Source organism: Saimiri boliviensis, chromosome 4, assembly GCF_048565385.1.
Source record: "Saimiri boliviensis isolate mSaiBol1 chromosome 4, mSaiBol1.pri, whole genome shotgun sequence".
Classification (NCBI taxonomy): Eukaryota; Metazoa; Chordata; class Mammalia; order Primates; family Cebidae; genus Saimiri; species Saimiri boliviensis.
This window is the reverse complement of record NC_133452.1, coordinates 146189697-146210283: the sequence shown is the minus strand read 5'-3', so window position 1 is coordinate 146210283 and position 20587 is coordinate 146189697. Positions and strand designations below refer to the sequence as shown.

General features: G+C 41.4%; 1 long non-coding RNA gene across 1 annotated transcript; it reads right to left on the bottom strand.

The window, feature by feature from the left end:
* Positions 1–5144: 5144 nt before the first annotated feature.
* On the bottom strand, positions 5145–20341 carry LOC141584392 (uncharacterized). Its single transcript, XR_012517432.1, has 3 exons — positions 20233–20341; positions 14340–14436; positions 5145–5509 (listed from the first exon to the last, which is right to left on the bottom strand). It is a non-coding gene; the product is annotated as an uncharacterized LOC141584392 (long non-coding RNA).
* Positions 20342–20587: the final 246 nt, after the last annotated feature.

The following is a 20587-nucleotide window of genomic DNA, read 5'->3' as shown; positions in this document are numbered from 1 at the left end:
TTTCCACACTGTAACCCAAATAGCAAATCTGTTACTTGTATGTGTTTCAAACTTTTCACACAAGCTCAGATCACTATGATCCTAGGATTTAGCTTGTCTACATAATATTAAGCAACGGAATATTTTGAGACATCCTGACGATTAAATAATTTGTGAAATTTTCATTGAGTAATTAACATGTGCAGACTAAGTCTTTGATTTTTTTTTTAACTGAGCAAAACAATGCTTAACACATTTTCATGACTGGTTTTACTATCCCTGAAGAGTTTTAAGAAATGATTGGACACTTAGTTCAACTGGGCTGCATGAGGCTCCCTGGCCTGTGCTGGCCTCTGAGCTTCAGTCCATCTTGTGACCCCACTCTGTACCTCATGTCCTGGATGTGTCTCTGTGTTTCTAGGACGTAACATGAAAATATGACCCATTATCCTGTTAGCAATCCCTTTAGTTAGCAAAGCTGTAACCAGTGGAGCCAGGGAAAACCACAGTAGTGGTGAAATCAGGTTAAAATGAAAGTCACTGATAGCTTTTTAAAAAGGAGAGAAAGGCTAATTATCCAGTCTTCATTCATTCATTCAGCACATCTTTCAATGCCTATGTGCCAGGCAGTGGTCTAGGTTTTGGGATACCAGATAGAAATCCTTGCCTCCATAGATTCTAGATGGGGAAATGGATGGTAAACAATATAACTAGGAAAGTATATTGTGGTAAGCGGGATGTTGGCCTTCATGATTTTCACCCCTGGTTTGGAAGGAGAAGAGGCCACAGGCCAGGGAATTCAGGCAGCCTCTGTAAGCTAAGAACAAACCCTGGCCAACAGCCAGCAGGAAAACAGCAACCCCAGTCTTAATTCTGAATTCTGTCGACAACCTGAATAAGCCTAGAAGCAGATTCTTACTCAGAGCCTCCAGATAAGAGCCAGGGCGGGTGACGCCTTGATGTCAGCCTGGTGAGACCCAGAATGAAGAAAGGAGCCTAGCACTGGACTTCCAATCCATGGGACCCAGAGACAATGAAGCTGTGTTGTTTTAAGCCACTAAATGTGTGATATTTCGTTTTGGCAACAACAATGGGAAACTAATACATATCTAGTAGGGTGGTAAGTGGTGTGGAGAAAATGCAAACAGGGAAGGAGGCGAGGGAGTGTGTGGATGGTCAGGAAAGGCTTCACTTCCTGACAGAGAAGGCAGCACTTCAGCAGAGACCTGACAGTCAGTGGAGCCAGCTATGGGAATACCTGCAGACAGAGCTTTCTAGGCAGTAGAAATCGTAAGCACAAAGGCCCCCTGTGGCAGAGGCCAGCCTGCTGAGTTTGAGAAGAACAAGAAGGCCAGGGAGGCTGGTACAGAGGACATGACAGGGAATCACAGCAGGAAATTGGATCAGAAAGCCAAGGAGGGCACAAACTGGGGCCAAGGTGCTGTAGGGTCCTGGACACTGGACACCTTGGAGAAGATTTGGGCTTTTAAAAAGTGTAAGATGGCACAACATGGAAAACTCTCACAAATGTAGCAGTGAGGAAAAGAAGCTAGATAAGCAAAAACACATATGGTAATTTCTATTTCCATAACATTCAAAAACAGGCTTACCTAATCTAGAAGACAGCTTAGCGACTCCCTCTGGAGAGAAGCGTGGGGATATTGATTGAACACCAGGTGGGGTTTTCTCAACAGTTGGTCGATTTCCTTACCTGGGTGGTGGTTACACAGGTGTAGTCAATTTAAATAATTTAGTGAGTGCCACCCAGAGGCTCTGGATGCTTTCCGTATGTATGTTACTTTGCAATAAAAACTTTGGTTTAAAAACATAAGCATGAGAACAACAAACGTGTGAGAAGGGAGGGCCGTTAGATGGTTTCGAGTGAGAAGTGACAGGAGCCAATTTGAATTTCAGGAGTCTCTCAGGCCACTGTGTTGAGAACAGACTACAGAATTGCCAGGACAAAATCAGGGACACTAGTCAGGAAACTGTCTATGCTCAGACAAAAAATGATACCGGCTTGTAGGGGACCTCGTATGGAAATAGTGAAGGTAGAGAAAAGTAGTTGGATTCTGGACACATTTGAGGGCAAACCCTGATGATAAGAGGATGTGCACGTTGCACGGAAAAGCAAGCCACGCAACAACTTATCCCTCTATATAGGGTCAGCAGACCACGCTCCCTCCCGTTGCACAAAACCTGGGGTCCTAGTGTGAGTTTACTATGGCTAAGGAAGATGGTGTTCATGCCCTAATGATTGTGAGTTAATAGTGGCCTGGAGGGGCTTTGGCAGCCCATCAGCTCCATCAGCACTCACACTACAGAAGCCACTCAAAATAGTCATTCAAAGGGCTTGCTATGAAAGAACAGCTTCAAGACAAGCGCCCTAAGAGCCTTCCCACAAGATTCCCTATGTAGTAACATAATCGCTCCATCTCTGAATGTAAAATTTCTTCCAAGATAGGAAGCTTGGCGTTAAGTATTCGTTTTCAAAGCACTCCTATAAATGTGGTATCCTGGATGAGTTATTGAAGCAAAAATACGAACTTTAAGAAAAAGCCAATAGAATTGAAATAAAGTGTGGCATTTACTTAATAATACTATGTTAATGTTGATTCATTAATTATGATGTAAAATGTCAGTTATAATAATAGGAGACACTGGGTATAAGATATACAGGAACTCTCTGTCCTATCTTTGCAATTTCCCTGTGGATTTAAAATTATGCTAAAATTAAAGCTGATTTGTTAAAAAAGCATTCTTGTAGCTTTAATCTTAGGATGTAATAATTAAAGCTCTGTTACCTCCTTTGTTGTAGAAAATAATATGTGCCTGGGCTGGGCAAGGTGTCTCACACCTGTAATACCAGCACTTTGGGAGGCTGAGGTGGGCAGATCACCTGAGGTCAGGAGTTCAAGACTAGCCTGGCCAACCTGGTGAAACACCATCTCTACTAAAAGTATAAAAATTAGCTGGGTGTGGTGGCAGGCACCTGTAATCCCAGCTACTCGGGAGGCCGAGGCAGGAGAATTGCTGGAACCCAGGAGGCAGAGGTTGCAGTGAGCTGAGACTGTGCCATGGCACACTATCCTGGGTGACAAGAGCAAAACTCCATCTCAAAAAAGGAAGAAGAAAAAGAAGAAGAAGAAGAGGAAGAGGAAGAGGAAGAGGAAGAGGAAGAGGAGGAGGAGGAGGAGGAGGAAGAGGAAGAGGAAAAGGAAGAAGAAGGGAGGGGGGGAGGGGGAGGGGAGGGGGAGGGGGGAGGGGAGGGGGGAGGGGGAGGGGGAGGCATGAGCCACTGTGCCTTGACTACATATGATTTCTGAAACTCATGAGGAAATTCATATTCAATTATATGTACCAATATTTCTGCTCTTTAAATTCTTTCTTCTTCCTTCCTGATGTTCCAAGAGTCTTTCTTTTATCATTTTCTTTTTGTTTGAAGACCTTCCTTTAGCCATTCCTTAAGGGTAGGTACACTAGCAACAAAGCATTTTAGTTTTCTTTTGTCTAAGAATTAGTTTCTCCTTCATTCCTGAAGGATCGCTTCACTGGATATAGAATTTGCAGCTGACAGTTCTTTTCTTTCAGTTCTTGAAAATGTTGTGCCACTTTATTTGGCCTCCATCGTTTCAGATGAGAAACCTACCATCAAATGTTTTTCCCTAGGAAGTAATAAAGTGTTTCTCCCTGGCTGCTTTCAAGACTTCTCCACATTTAGTTCCCAAAAGTGTAATTATCATGTGTCTTCACATAGATTTCTTTGAGTTTATTTTGTTCAGGATTTGCTTAGCTTCCTGAATATGTACATATTTGTTTATTTAAAAATGTGAAGAGTTTTCAGCCATTATTTGTTCAAATACTCCTTGAGTCTGATTCGCTTGCCCGTCACCTCCTGAGACTCTTGACAGTAAACTCTTGCATCTTGTGTTATTGTTCTACATTCCTGAGTTTCTGCTAATTCCCCTCAACACATACTGCCCCTCCCATCTATTTTCTCTGTGTTTTTCTGACTGGACGAATTCTATTGATGTGTCCTGAAGTGCACTGATTCTGTTTCCGTCACCCCACTCTATGATTGAGCCTATCCAGAAGATATTTTCCTTCTATATTTTTTTAGTTCTATAATTTCCATTCATTTTCTAAGTGCTTCTGTTTCTTTGCTGAGATCGTCTACTTTTTCATTTGTTTGAAAACAATTTGTAATTAAATGTGGAAGCATTTTTATGACAGCTGCATTAAAACCCCTGAGGATATGGATAATGTGGGATAATGCCTACATCTGATTGCTCTTGGTGTTGATGTCAGCTGATTGTCCTTTTCTAAACTTTATTTTTTAGAGCATTTATGTTTATAGAAAAATTGAGAGGAAGGTGCAGAGAGTTCCCATGTACTCCCTGCCTCCCAAACATGTATACCCTCTTCCATTATCAACGTCCTGCACCAGAATGGTACACTTGTTAAGACTGCTTAACCTGCACTGACACATCATAATCACCTAACAGCCATAGTTTACATTAGGGTTTATTCTTGGTGTTGGACATGCTACGGATTTGGACAAATGTGTCATGACATGTATCCACCATTATAGTATAAAAGAATAGTTTCACTGCTCTAAAAATCCTCTGTGCTTCACCTGTTCACTCTTCCCTCCTCCTCACCATCTGGCAACCACTGATCTGTTTACTATCTCCATAATTTTGCCTTTCCATAATGTCATCTAGTTGGAATAATACAGTGTGTAGTCTTTTCAGATTGGCTTCTTTCACTTAGTAATATACATTTAAGTTAGCTCCATGTCTTTTCAAGGCTTGATAGCTCTTTTTTTTTTTTTTTAGCACTGAATAATATTTCATTGTTTGGATGTACCATAGTTTATTTATTCATTTATCTAGTGAAGGACATGTTGGTTGACTCCAAGTTTTGGTAGCTATGAATAAAGCTGCTGAAACATCTCTGTACAAGTTTTCGTGTGGATGTAAATTTTCAACACTTTTGGATAAATACCAAGAACTGTGATTGATGGATCATATGGTAGGAGAATGTTTAGTTTTATGATAAAATTATCAAACTGTCTGCCAAAGTGGCTGGCAGCTGTTACTAAGAGTTCCTGTTGCTCCATATCCTCACCAGCTTTTGGTGTTGTCACTGTTTGGATTTTGGCCATTCTAACAGGGATGTAGTGGTGTCTCATTGTTATTTTAATTTGTATTTCCTTGATGACTTAATGATGTGGAGAGCTGATTGTCTTTACTCATTTAAATCAGGAACTTCTTGGTTCTTGGTATGAAGATGATTTTTTGTTGTATCCTGGACGTTTTCGTCTATTATGTTAACAGTCTCCGAGTTCTATTTACGTATTTTATTTTATCAGGCAGTTGTCCTGTGTAGGTTCAGCATGCAGGTCCTGGTCTAATTTTCTGGGTGATGGTTCCAAAAGCCATTTAATTTCCAGCACCTTTGTGTTGTTATCTTCGTCTGCTTGGTTTTTCCGCTGCTGTTGGGGGTCTCCACTGATTCCCACTGGTGCCTGAAGAGACAGAAAGGCTTTTCCCAGTCCAGGCCACCAGGTGTCTCTTGGTGGGAGAGGGGAGTCAGACCCTCAGGGATGAGGGGGCTTCCCTGGAGTCAACTTCTAAATACCAAGATAATTTTACTACCTAGGGAGAATTTACTATCTACAGATGATATTATTAATTGCAGTTAAAATTTTAGTCCTCGGATAGTTTTCTCTAATGACTATGTAATGAATGCAGTCACTATTTCTCTGCATTGACAAATACATGCTGATTTTTCCTTTTACTTGAATAAAATGCATTAAATATGCCAAATCTACTCCAATAAGATCCATATGGTATATGCCATATACATAGAAAGTACTGTTTGGGCTTTTATATGGTATTATTTTCCCAAATTTCCTATGGAGGCTTGCGAGTTTACTCTGTAAACAAGTGAACGGGGTAGAGCAGGTAACACATAGCTAACTTTTAAGTCACTCCCGAGATATCCAGTCTGATTTGTGCAGGTGAGAATCCACCACGCCCCACTTTCCACCTAGCCAAAAAGCCAGACTGTGAGCTCTGTTGTATCCCAGCACATAGCCCAGTGCCTGGCACACGGAAAGGTGCTAAACAAATATTTGTCTAATGATGGAATTTTATCCATTAAGCCTTGAGTAGAGAAACAGAACACATACATAGGACATCTTTCTGATGGCATACTTTCTCTACCACAAGAAGGCTGCAAAACGTAGGAAAGTATGTGCATTTTTAATGATTAAACTACATTGTATCCAATGATAATAAATAGTAAATTATCCACCAACAAAATGTCAGGACTTTAAAATTATATTATTCTCTTCCTATACAGACGTTAGCATGGGAGGACAGAAACTAACTTTAGCAGTCACCTCTACTGCTTAAATGTGTATAAATCACACTCCTAAAAATGAGACTTTCATACCAAAATAAAACTAAAATTTGCCAATACACCTCAGAGTAAAATGTTATTTAAGGATTAGTAAAACATTTATTTTCCTAGCATGTGAATAGGACACTTGTTCTCATAATTTTCCTTCACGTCCCTCTCCAGAACTGAATCTCCTGGCATCTGGAAGAGATTCTTTCAAATGCATACATACACCTGCTTCAAATTCAGACTCCCCAGCATTGGTAAAAGGGAGTTCTTCCAGATGATGCCAGTGGGATGAGGCTGCTGTCACCAGGGCACACTTTGCTAAGCAAAGACTGGGGTCTGTCCCTGTCATCTGAAATGAACCAAAGGGAAAGAAAGATGCTACTGGAATCCAATTACTAAAAGTGATGCTATTATCACTTACAAATTTCGGAAAGTATGTGCTCCACGTTAACCATTTATAAAAATTACCTTTGCCCTAGGTAATTTTATCTTACCTTTTAGCAGAGGGACCAAGAAACATTCTTTGTAAGACTATATTCTTTCCTACTGTAAGTATGTTTCACTCAGCAAAATCTCAGGGCCTCAAAGGGGCACTTCCCAGAGAAGCTTGGACTCGGCTTCAGGTTGCTGCAGGTTCCAGGGGGAGGCAGCTGGCAGCAGTCAGGGGCCTGCCTCAGCCAGGAAGAGTTTCCTTCTTCTCATCCAAGGGCCAGAGGAGGGCTGCTGTCAAGGACCCTCAGAACACCCTTAAGCAAACATGCTTGGAGCATCTGCTGGGTGGACCCTGGGGTCTACAAAGCAGGCTTGGGGTTTTCGTGATGAAAAGATAAGGTCTCTGTCCTCAATGAGTTTATGGGCTATCATGGAGATGGACATGCAAGGAACTCTCAATACCACAGCAACTGCTCCAGTTGAGGCACGTAAAACATGTAAATAACGTAGAGGAGGGGAGAAGCCGTGGGTCAGTCGGAAGGAATCTGGGAAGGCTTCATGGGCTGAGAAGGTTGTTTAGGGAGGCAGATTTGAATGGAGACCTGGAGCATGACTGTGAGACTGTGAGATTGTTTGTTTACTCAAATATTTTTTGAATACTTTTTAAGTGCTTGGTGCTGGGTATACAAGGGTGAACGCAGCAGGGTTGATCTCTGTTTTTATGGGGTTTACAGTCTAATGAGGTAAGCAATAAACAATGAATACATCTATGATTACTTATTTTGGTAAATGCATGAGCCAGCCATGGGAAATAATGAGGCAAGGCATTTTAAGCTGAAGGAACAGCACGTGCAAAGGCCTGGAAACCATAGAGACTTGGTGGGCTTCAGAACTGCTGAAAGCACATAGTAAGTACAGGGTGAATGGGGTGATCTGAGGCTGGGATGATCATCAAGAGACATATCATATGCGACCTTGAGAAACTTAGATTTTCAGAGGGTAGGAAAATCCCATTTCAAAGGGATGGCACCGAAGGGTTTTAACCAAGAGAAATATAATCCAATAGACTATTTGAAACTATTCAATTGGCTTCTTTGCAGAGCATAAAAGCAGGAATGTCAATGGGGAATTATTATAGTGAGCCAGGTGACAGAAGATGGCTTAGATTAGGATGGAAATAGTGAAATATACAGATTGGGCATATATGTAGAAAATAGGGAAATTACAGGACTTGGTGGATAGATTGAAATGGAAGACTGAGGAAGAGGAGGAACCAAGGATTTATACTTAGCAAACAAGGTGGCTGGTAGCTCCATTTACAGAAGTGGGAAATTCTAGAGAGAAATCAGTTAGGGAGAGGGAAGTTAGAAAACTCAGAAGTTCTATTATAGCCATTCATTCTGAGCTCCCTTTGAGATACACAAATGGAGTTATCAAGTAAACAGTTTAAAGCACCCATTCTATAGTTTGGAGGGTGCATTGGCTGAATAAGCTAACTTCAGGTTCCTCCACATCTAAGTGGTTCTTAAAACCCCAGAAATGAATGAGGTCACTTACAGAAAGAGGGAAGACATAGGCTGAACCCTGGAAAATACCAACATTTAGAACCTGGACAGAAGGGAAGCGAACAAAAGAGTCCAGAAGGGAGTGACCAGAGTGGTTAGAAAAAAATATGTAGCCATGTTGGGTGGTGTCATGGAAACCAAGAGAGTGAAATAAATGGCCAACCATGTTGAATGTTGTCAAGGACAAAGGAATGCTCTTTGAATATAGCAACATAGAAATCATCGGTGATCTTGATGAAACTAATTTCAATGAAGTAATGAGACAAAAGCATGATTAAGGTCAATGAGTGAATGGAAATTGAGGTGTTAAGAGAACATGTAAAGGCAACTTGTTCAAAGGGGTTTATATACAAGGAAGCAGAATAATGAGATGATAGCTTTAGGAGAACAAGGAGTCCCAGGGACATTTTTATTTGTGACAGAGGAGAGGCAGAAAGAAGGGTAACTTGTCAGTGATAACAACAGGAAAGAATATAATGGCTGAAGATGAAGAAGATTTGAGACTTAGTTGGAAAAATGTAAAAGAAAAGCTTCCCATCTATTTTCTTAAAGAATAGGAGGCCAGGTCACTGGGTGAGACTGGGAGTTATGGAGAAAAGAGTAGAGGGAAGGGTGTGACATGGGAGAGAGGATTTGATAGCCACTAGGATGGCCTGCAGTGATCCCCACCTCCTGCTATTCATGAATTTGTGCAATCTCCTCCCCTTGAGTGTGGGCTGGATGTACCAACTCACTTCTAATGAACAGAATATGGTAGGAGAGATGGGATGTCCTTTTTGAAATTAGATTATGAAAAAAATGTGACTTCTCTCTTGGGCACTTTCTCACTCACTTATTCTGAAGGAAGTCAGCCACAATGTTGTGAGCTGCCCTGTAGAGAGGCCCACCTATTACAGAGGGAGACCTTTGGTCAACAGTCAGCATGGAACTGAGGCCCTCAGCCCAACAACCGACAAGGAACTGAATCCTGCCAACAACCACATGAGGGAGCTTGGAAGAGATCCCACTTCACTTGAGCCTTCAAGTAAGACTGCTGCCCAAGCTGGCACTTTGACCACAAACTCATGCAAGACTAGAATCTCAGCTGAGCTGCATCCAAATTCCTGACTCTCAGAAACCATAAGATAGTAAACTTTTGTTGTTTTAAGCTGCCAAATTTTGGAGTGATTGATTATGCAGCAATAGAAAACTAATGTAGAAGAAAAAGCAAAGAACAGAAATCTTGAACAACAAGAAATTCAGTTAACTAAAGAACTATTGACAAACGGTATTAAATAACCAGTTTATTTAGAAGTATCAACTTGGGGGGTGTCAAAATATAAATCATTTTATATTTTTCTCCAATCTATGCATTCAACTGTACTCTCTCTCAAATCCCTATTTCCCATGTCTTAACACATTGGGAAAGACTTAATAAGTTGCCATTCACTTTCAGTTTAACCTTCTGATTTCTTTGTTTCTGATTTCTGCCTTTACAAAATCCTGTGATTGATCAGAAAATGCTGGGAATCACTGAGTATGATTGGCTTGTGCATGAATGCATGGCTTTCCATCTGCTTACTGATGAATATGAATGTTTCTTAATTTACTGTTGCCTTGATGTACATCTTGATTTGATGATTATTGATTTATATTAGATATCTTGTTCAAAATTTCAACCCTTTTGATATGTTATTTTTCCTTTAATATCTCTTATATTAAAATATTGCTATGGTCTGAATGTTCATGTTCCCCCAAAATTTTTATGTTAAAATCCTAAGCTCCAAAGCCTTTTGGGAGGTGATCAGGCATGAGGGAAGAGTCCTCATGAATGGGATCGGTGCCCTCGTAGGATAGGCTTGAGAGAGCTCGTTCACTCCTTGCACTGCTTTGGGGCACAGGTAGAAAGTGCCATCTATGATCCTCATCAGATGAAAACAAGCCTTCACTAGACAAGAAACTGCTGGCACCTTGATCTTGGAATTCCCAGCCCCAAGAACTCTGAAAATAAATTTCTATTGTTTATAAGCTACCCAGTTTATGATATTCTGCCACAGCGACCTGAAAGAACAAAGACAGATACGAATACATTTGGAATGATTTCTTAGAGAAATTAACTAATCAGTGAGCCAATATTTCACTACATTCATCCAAGTTTGCAAAATATACTGTGTGTCCTTGCTAGTGTTATATCATTTTATCACATCAGCATGTTCTGATTTAAGAAAGCCTAGGATAGGCTGGCCTGTAGAGACTCTCAAGCACCAGAATTATTTTATTTTATTCTTCCAAGCCCTTTCTTGACCCGTAAAACTGTGTGTGTGTGTGTGTGTGTGTGTTTGTATGGGTGTAGACACACACACACACGTGCAATTTAAAGCTCTTCTTCTGTCCTGTACCCTCCCATGCCAGCAGCTTAAACTGGACAGAAGAGTGTAATCTAGTTCTAGAACACCTGTTTCTCCTCCCTCTCCTGGGTCTGCCTCTGGCAGGAATGAAGACCGGGGAAAACATACAGGAAAGCTGAGGCTATATTGAGCATCTGCTACCCCACTAGCGGTGGTGACAGGATGCATCTTTGGTCCACTCCGGTTCAATCTGATGCTGGTACCCTCCACTGATATGGTAGTCTCTACAAAAGCAGCATGTGTGGTTTTGGGGGGTGACTTTGGGCTCACCTCTGCCTTCTTCATCTTGGATGACCCCTTCCAAAAGAGGCAGCCATGTGTCTGGTTCTGAGAGTGGCCCAGGCTCTCAATCTCCTCTTGAAGTTGGGCCTACTCTTGCCTCAGACGCCTCCTAGTTACTCTCCTTTCTGTTTCTCACCTGACTTCTGTGCTCCTCCACAGCCACAGACGTCCCTGAAGTCCGTTTCCACAGGCCCCGAAGGCCAAAGAGAACTGAAATGAGCTCCTCTGCATTTAAAGCAGGAGTGTTTGGCTTCCCTGGGCCGCCTTAGAAGAAATTGTCTTGGGCCACACATAGGATATATTAACACTAAAGATAGGTGGTGAGCTTTAAAAAAAAAAATCACAAACAAATCTCATAATGTTTTTAAGAGAGTTTACAAATTTGTGTTGGCCTACATGCCAACGTGTCCTGGGCCACCTGTGACCCACGGGTTGGACAAGCTTGATAAAACATATTAAACTGTGTTTTTAGAAACAGGAGGGAAGGAAACTAATGTTTCAGGTGAGAGGGGAGAAGCCCCTGTACTCGAGTGACGGCAGTTGTGTTGTGGGAAGCAAAGAGGTGAGGGGTGTTTAAGATATACACTGGATGAGGCTTTGTATGCACAGGAAAACAGAGGAGAAATTGACAATGATCCACTTGTTTCTGACTTGAGGAACCTGGTGAACAGCAGTGACATTTGCAAACACGGAGTTCAGCAGAAGATGATGAGATCGACTTTGAACATATGAAATTGAAGGCCTTGAACACACACACCGAGCTGCCTAGTTAAACAGGAATAGCCCTCAGTGTCAGGCTGGCTGGAGACATCAATTTGACTCAGGACAGAGTTTTGAGGGATCTATGATGTTTTAGGAGTGGGGGGAGGAAGAAGACCTCACAAAAGAGACTAAGAAGAATTTGCCATTGAGATAGGTGAGAAACTAAGGAAAGAACAGGACCATGGAATTCACTAAGCAGGAGACAGCACAGTGGAAATAATACAGGACAAATCAAGTAAGACAGCAGTTGGAGAGTTTCCACCAGCCATAGCTACCAGAAGGTCATCTGAGAGCCTGGGGAGTGCAACTGCAGAGAGATGGAAGCTGGCATTTAAGGTGCTGAAGAGTTCATGAAAAGGGAAGAAAGAGAGAGGTAGGGCTGGGCACAGTGGCTCACACCTAATCCCAGCACTTTGGGAAGCCAAGGTGGGCGGATCACGAGGTCAAGAGACAGAGACCATCCTGGCTAACATGGTGAAACCCCATCTCTACTAAAAATATTTTTTAAAAAAATAGCCAGGGGTGGTGATGTGGTGCATGCCTGTAGTCCCAGTTACTTAGGAGGCTGAGGCAGGAGAATTGCTGGAACCCGGGAGGCAGACGTTGCCGTGAGCCGAGATCGTGCCACTGCACTCCAGCCTAGGCAACAGAGCGAGACTCCATCTCAAAAAAAAAGAGAGAGCAGAAGAAGTAGAAATAGAAAGCCTGATGTGAAGGAAAGAAAAAGATAAGAAAACCAGAGGGGCCAGGGCCAAGGAAGGTGTGTGTGCAAGGGGTGGGCAGGGGGTTCCACTTTAACTCGGAAGTGATCCGAGAGGGACTCCGTGAGCTTCCTGCAGCTCTGCGCTCTGAGATGACGGTGAGTCCCAGAGAGGCACACTGCTAACCTGGTCATGGGACTCACTGTACCTTACTTACCAGCCTTCTGAATTGGAATTTAGCAGCCAGAAACTAAATCTCCAGTGTCTAAATTCCAATTCTTTGTCTCCATCTCTGCCTTTGCTCCCAACAAAAGAAATACAGAAGCCAGGAAAGCCAAGTTAGCGCTGTGGAAGTGCCCTGGATTCCAGGGCTTCCCCTTGCGCCATCATATTCACATTGAATATTTTGATAGGAACTGTAAGCATTTCGGAAAGCATGCTCAACCCAATTTTTTTTTTTTTTTTTTTTTTTTTTTTTTTTGAGATGGAGTCTTGCTCTGTGGCCCAGGCTGGAGTACAGTGGAGTGATCTCAGCTCACTGCAACCTCGGCCTTCCTGGTTCAAGCAATTCTCTGCCTCAACCTCCCAAGTAGCTAGGATTACAGGCACCCACCATCATACCCGCCTAATTTTTTGTGTTTTTAGTAGAGACGGGGTTCCACTATCTTGGCCAGACTGGTCTTGAACTCCTGACCTCAAGTGATCCACCTGCCTTGTCCTCCCCAAGTGCTGCGATTGCGCTCGTGAGCCACTGCCCCCGGCCCTAACTCAATTATTAATCATCTGAATCAACCAACAACTCTTCCAATAGTCTCCCAAAACTAGATGAACCCCATACACTGCACAGCTAAATGCTGCTAAGGAAAAATACTCAGTACAGGGACTGGTATCAAGGTCATTCTCACCCATTTCCAAGGACGCTGCCCAGCAAGCTTTCTCTTCATCGCCACGCTAAGGCCACAGCATCCATCCAGGCAGCCTCGGTCTGCCCAACCCCAACTCTCCTCTTGCCCCTCGTCTGACCCCACTCCATGTTTTACAAAGGGAGGGGGAAAAAAGACCAACCATTGGAATAAAAGGTCTTCATTCTCCCTCACCAAATCTGTAAACCATCTTCTCCTCTTTTCCTTCTTGTTACCATAATGGAAGTGTCTCTCCTATTCCAGGAGCAGCGTAAAACAGTGTAAAATGTTCCACGTGCATTCTGGCCATCTGCACATCTTCTTGTGAATTCCCAGGGGCTTTCCTTCCTTGATTAGCTGACACTGTCTGTCTGAGATTCTCTCTCTTACACACCACCACCGCCACCATCATCCATCCCTCCTTCACTGATGAATGACTCTCATTATTTTGCCCAGATACTTTAGTATGTTCCACTTTCAAGATCGTCCCTTCAGGCCAGGCATGGTGGCTCAGTCCTGTAATTCCAACACTTTAGGAGGCTCAGGTGGGAGGATGGGTTAAGCCCAGGAGTTCAAAGTCAGACTGGGTAAAACAGGGAGACCCCATCTCTACAAAAAATAAATACAACCAAAAACTTAGCCAGGTGTGGTGGCACATACCTGTGGTCTCAGCTACTTGGGAGGCTGATGGGGGAGGATCACTTGAGTCCGGGAGGTTGAGGCTGCAGTGAGCCGTGATCATACCACTACACTCCAGCATGGGCAACACAGCAAGACCCCATCTCAAACAAACAAACAGACAAAAAAACTTCCCTTCAATTCCCTGCCCAATGTATATCCTGTCTGAATCTGTCCAGGCTGCTATAACAAAATATCCTAGACTTGGGTGGTTTATAAACAACAGAAACTCACAGTTCTGGAGGGTGGGAGGTCAAAGATCAGGGCACCAGCGGACATCTTGGTGTCTGGCGCAGACCTCCTTCCTGGTTCATAGACTGCCATCTTCTCACTGCCAACACACACGGTGGAAGGAACAAGCAAGTTGTCTTGGGCCTGTTTTATAAGGTTATTAGTCCCACTCAGGGATTCCCCCTTGCCACCTAAGCAACTCCCAAAGACCCCACCTTTTAATATTACCACCTTGGAGGTTAGGATTTCAACATACGAATTCGGAAGGAACACAAACATTCAGACCCTGCAGCACCCTCCCCATCTTTCCCATTCCCTTGACAACTAAATTCCTATTAAGCAAGTGGTGTCAGCTCCCCCCAGCTAGCTTCCACCCCACACTACACGGGGTCACCACCGGCCCCCACGCTGTCAGGTCCAAGAGGTGCTTTGGAAGTTTCTCGCGGCAACGAACACACTCAACCTCTCGCTCATTCTTACAATATCCTCATGCCACGGTTTTGAGGAAGTCCCCTCTTCCAGACCTATCCCATCCCTTCCTCCAACCCCTTGCCCCTCCTTTTTCCAGCAGCAGGTATGATGGTCTTAAAATGTAAACTGTACTCCTCCTCGAAAGACATGAATGGCCTCCCCACATCCCACAGCCTCAAAATCATGCCATTTCCTTCATCATCTGCTGTCTCTTTTCACATCTGGGCTGCTTCCATCTCCTAGCGGTCACACTGTCTGCCTCAGGCACTTGGTACACTTCGTTCACTCCATCTGGAATACTCTTCCCTCACCTCCCCCACCCTTCACCCAGCTATGTCCTACTTCAAGGCTTAGATGCCACCGCCTTCAAGAGGCCTTCCTGGTCTATGAGTTCCCAGGTAATCATCTCTCCTAGCGCCCTCTAACGTTTGTTTTAGTATGTACCAGCCATTGAAACATTTATCCATTTGTGCATGATTGTTTCATCGGAGTCTTGCGGAGAACTCCATAACCTTCGAGAGGGTAGATGATACCTTTGATACAATTTACACCACATACATTTTCACCCCAGAACCCAGAATTATTTGTGGCTCCCAAGAGTTACTGAACAAATATCTGTCAAATAAAAGAAATTACTATTCTGAAATAAAATTAATTTGCTGAATAAAATAATTATTTCAAAAGACTTTGTCTAATTTGAAAATAATATTCTCAGTATATCAATTATATTCTACCATATCATTTGCAAAAACGTTTTCTTCAGAAAAAAATTCTGCCCCTTTCTGGTCACAAGCCCATATGATGTCATGGAAAAGACGTAACTCAGCTAAACATACAAGCAGACAGCCCTGGCTCTGCCCTCTGACTCAGAGTTTTCTCATTTGTAAAACAGGAGTAATAACAATCATACCTAACCAGTTCTAATGGAATTATTGTGAGAATTGAATATGGAAACAAATAGAAAACATGCTTTGTAAACTGGAAAGTGCTAAATAAACATAATATGATGATGATGCTACGTTTAATTCTTTAAAGAAGCCTGTTTTTCTTAAAGAGAAATAAGCCAATTAATTGCTTAAAGTACCTCAAAAATATGTAGCAGCCACCTGCTTCTAGTTGATATCTATTTTTTCAACTCATTGAGAAATACACACTGCACATTCCATTGAGGAGAAACTGAGGCAGGTCTCTATTTTTAAAAAGGAACATTTTTGATGCAATAATTGGTTCAGCTTATTGAGAACATCATTCTGGCATATGAATTCACATAGAATTTAACTCTTGTTGACAAAAGCAAGAAATATCAAAAGTCAAATGAACAAAGATCTTAAAAAGATTCCTGTGTTATGGTTAGACTAAGATATCTAACCCCAAAGTTCAGGGTATTGGGGAGAAAAAATAGGGTCTGTTTCCTTATAGGAGTCTTAAAAACTTGTAAACTTGTTAAACCCTAAAAGATGGTTACATAAATATACATCAGCCTCTCTTGGAGAAGAACTTAGTTATGAAACTCATAAAAAGTCTAAATAAGTGAATTTTTCAGTTCCGCCACTGATTATTCCCCCCAAGTCTCACTCATCCACACCCTTTTTACTCACAATTCCTGCTTCTCTTCCCTTAAATGCCTCATAGAATATTTCTGCTTCAACCAAAGCAGGGAGCATTTGGAAGTCAGATTATTTCTAATCTTACATAAGCTTTAAAAGGTATCGGCTATTTCTTTCAAAAACTATGTTTTATACAATGTTAGCATGCCTAACATTATATTTCTTCTAAGAAAAGGGTATTTATTTAGATGTGCTTTTAAAAAAATAACTTACTAATTCAGAAAGATTATCCTTCAACGCTATATATTCATTCCTTTATAAAGCTGACAAAGTCATTCAAAAGACTGGCATAATGGCTTATTTTTGCTGAAAGTAAAAACCCCACCCCAACATCTTTTTTTTAAACTTATGCTATATTAATTTCTTCCAAAACCTAGTCACTTAATAACGGGTTCTGTTTCTAAGATGAAATGATATACATATTTTTTAAGCATTTTATTGAAGTATAATATACATTCAGAAAAATACAGAGGTATTTTTTAATAAACTTTCACAAACTGAACACACATATATAACCAGAACCTAGATCAAGAAACATGACCAGCTCCTCACACCCAATTCCAGCAACTTCCAGGAACCCATCCCAAGAACCACCACCATCCTGACTTCTAAGAGTCTAAATCAGTTTTGCCCATTGATATAGTTTGGATTTGTGTCCCTGCCCAAATCTCATGTTGAATTGTAATCCCCAGTGTTGGAGGAGGGGCCTCGTGGGAGGTGATTGGGTCAAAGGGGCAGATTTCTCCTCTTGCTCTTCTCGTGACAGTGAGTTCTCAGGAGATCTGGTTGTTTAAAAGTGGGTAGCACCTACCACTTCACTCTGTTCTTCCTTCTCTGTCTATGTAAGATACAACTGCTTCCCCTTCGCCTTCTACCACGATTGTAAGTTTTCTGAGGCCTCCACAGCCATGCTTCCTGTACAGCCCACAGAACTGTGAGCCAATTAAGGCTTTTCTGTTTATAAATGATCCAGGTTCAGGTATCTATAGCCATGTGAGAACAGACTAATATACCCATTTTTACATTTCATATGAATGGAGTCACACAGTATGCTGATTGGTGTCTGCTTTGTTCAATAATATATTTTATACGTTATACTAATATGTTAACCTCCAATGCTAACCTCTACAGCACTGTAATTTTTATTCAATTGTTCAACGAATATTTGTTGAACAATATTTCAATATGTGCCAGGAACAAAGGAATATTCATTATTACAGATAACATTTCAGTGTTAATTTGTTTACAGAAAATCAGTAAATAAAGCTTCAGTTTATTAACATGTGTTTCAAAGTTCATTGCTTTGCCAAATTGAATTTTGGCAATTTAAAAACTAATCTAAAAATCATTATACGCATAAAAATATAGGTAAGATTTTATTTTTCTTGAAATAGGTACAACTTCAATTTGTTCCAATATTCTCAACATTTCTCAATATTCTCAGTGTTTTCTCTCATGACATTTTGTGATCTAAATGATTTTAAGATTTATAAACCTGAATTATTTGGAACAGTCAATTCTTTAGATCAATTTGTTCTGCAAAGCAGGTTATGGTGTGATTCAAAGGGCATACTGAGCCTGGATGTGAATCTACTTTTGCCACAAATTAGCTGTGTAACTACAGGCAAGTTTCTTAACCTCTCGGTGCTGCCTTCTGCATCCATAAATAAGATGGTTTCTGTATGTTCTCCTATCTCAAAACATTCCAGTTCAATATTTTCAAGTAAGAACTTGCCAAAAGCAAAATAACCAGGCAAAAGAAAACAGAAGTTCCATCAGTTCACATTAAAAAGGAATAGCTGCTACCATGTGCTGAACTGGTTCCTGGATCAATCCACAGGGAGACACTCATTCAGTAGAGCAGCTCCCATTTCCCCTGTACAGTAAATACTTGAAGATAGCTCCCAAGAATTTTATATACTTGCCTTATAGAGGTGTATAAAATTCCCTACCACACCCAAAGGGTATCATAGAAATGTATTTTCTTTTAGGGCGACATCTTTGCTATTGAAAGAAAATCTCCAGAATGGGGTTTCCACAATTTTTTTATTTTTTTGAGATGGATTCTCGCTCTGTCACCCAGGCTGGAGTGGAATGGCGTGATCTCGGCTCACTGCAACCTCCACCTCCTAGGTTCAAGTGATTCTCCTGCCTCAGCCTCCCAAGTAGCTGGGATTACAGGTGCATGCCACCATACCCAGCTAACTTTTGTATTTTTAGTAGAGATGTGTTTTCACCATGTTGGCCAGGCTGGTCTTGAACTCCTGACCTCAGGTGATCCACCCGCCTCAGCCTCCCAAAGTTCTGGGATTACAGACATGAGCCACTGCGCCCAGCCTGTTTGCACATTTTTAACTTATTTTTAGGTACTTAAATGAAGAGCTGTATCCATAGATGGCATTTTCTATATGGTAAGCCGCCCTAAGCAATGGGTATAACTATGGGACATAAAAACCTGTCATCCAAAAGACCACCAGGATGGCTAAATAGTAGAAAGAAGAGCTTTATTGGTGATATCAACTGCAAGCTGGAAGGGAACATCTCTAGAGTGGACCAAAGACGTTCTCTCTTCAAACAGGGAAAGGTTGGATTTCATGCCTTTCAGAGTCTGTTTTATGCAACAGAATCACACATATTCAGCAGGTTTGGGGAGAAGCTATACATATTGATGAGGAGAGCTGAGCACAGGCAAGATGAGTAAACAAACATTTAATATACATCCCATATTCACTTTGGGGCAAAAGGTGAACTATAGGTGTGCAGCCTCTGTAAGCTGGCTGAAACTGGCTTAAGGTCTGCAATTGTTCATTAGAAACGAACGTTTGTAAGGCTCATCCTCGGTCCATTCAGAATAGTAGTGGTCTGGGTTGCAAATTGAAGTTAGGATAATTTGCTCAATAGCTCCTATTGTTAGGGAGTTTAATGAGAGTATGGACTTTCTTACAGGAATTTGGAAATTTGCAGTGCCAGCTAGACCCTGAGCTCTTAATCTATAGGTAACTTTTTGTTTCTTTTTTGTTTTGTTTTTTGAGACAGAGTCTTGCTGTATCACCCAGATGGGGTTTCACTATCTTGGCCAGGCTGGTCTTGAACTCCTGACCTCATGATCCACCTGCCTCAGCCTCCCGAAGTGCTGGGATTACAGGTATGAGCCACCACACCTGGCCAACTTTTTGTTTCTTTAACCTTAAAGTCCTTCTTAGTTGATAAAGGAATGTCTACTTTGGTCTTCCAGATCACGATCTGGATCTGTTTTCCCAAAGTGAAAACTAATCAGGTAAAACATTTGATTAATGATTAGCCAATAACAACAAAAACACCTTAATACTTTAGTCCTTAGAATTCTTAAGTCTAACCATAATGCTTAAAAAAAAAACAGTACTTCATATTGATGATAATGTAGTTCTTTAGGTTAAAAAAAAAATTTAACAAAAGTTCTTCATAGATAAGAGACAAATAGGATTTTTTTCATCTCCCTTCCTTATGTTCCCACAAATGGGAAAACTGGGGTTGTCTTCAAGTTTACATGGTAATTTAAAAAATGAAAGCAAAAATCTAAAGGATGTTGATAAATATGCTGAAGTCCATACTTGTTTTCCATTTGGTGAGGACTAAGCTTATGGCTTCATTTTGTGAATACAAATCGGTGAAAGACAAAAACAAAAGCAGAACCAGTCAATACGGGCTTTCTGTCATCTTCAAATGGTAAACTGCAAACATTTAAATCAACCCCCAATCCTATTTTTGGTTTATTTGAGGGAGACATATATCAACATAGATTTTTTTTTTTAACCTCTGAAAAGTAAGTCACTACTTACGTAAAACAAACACCCCAGAAAGGAAAGCTCCATCATCCTCCGCCTGCAGTGGGATTTGGGGAAGTGTGCTGACGCAACTCAGATTTTCATTTGCCAAACAACGACTGAGCTCATCTGTATGGAGTTGGTAAATTTGAAAAGGTAAACTACAAGAAATGTTGCGTAATGACACCATAAGAGAAAAAAAAGTCATTTCTGAGTTTGCTGTTCTTTAAACTCTTTGAATTCTTGCTTCAGTGGCTCTGTTGAGTCACAGCTGTGATCCATGTTGGCATGAACCAAAAATAACATGACTAACTGCAAAGGTTACAGAGTTTTGGCCGGCTTTTTATGGCCACACAGCAGTACCTTTCTG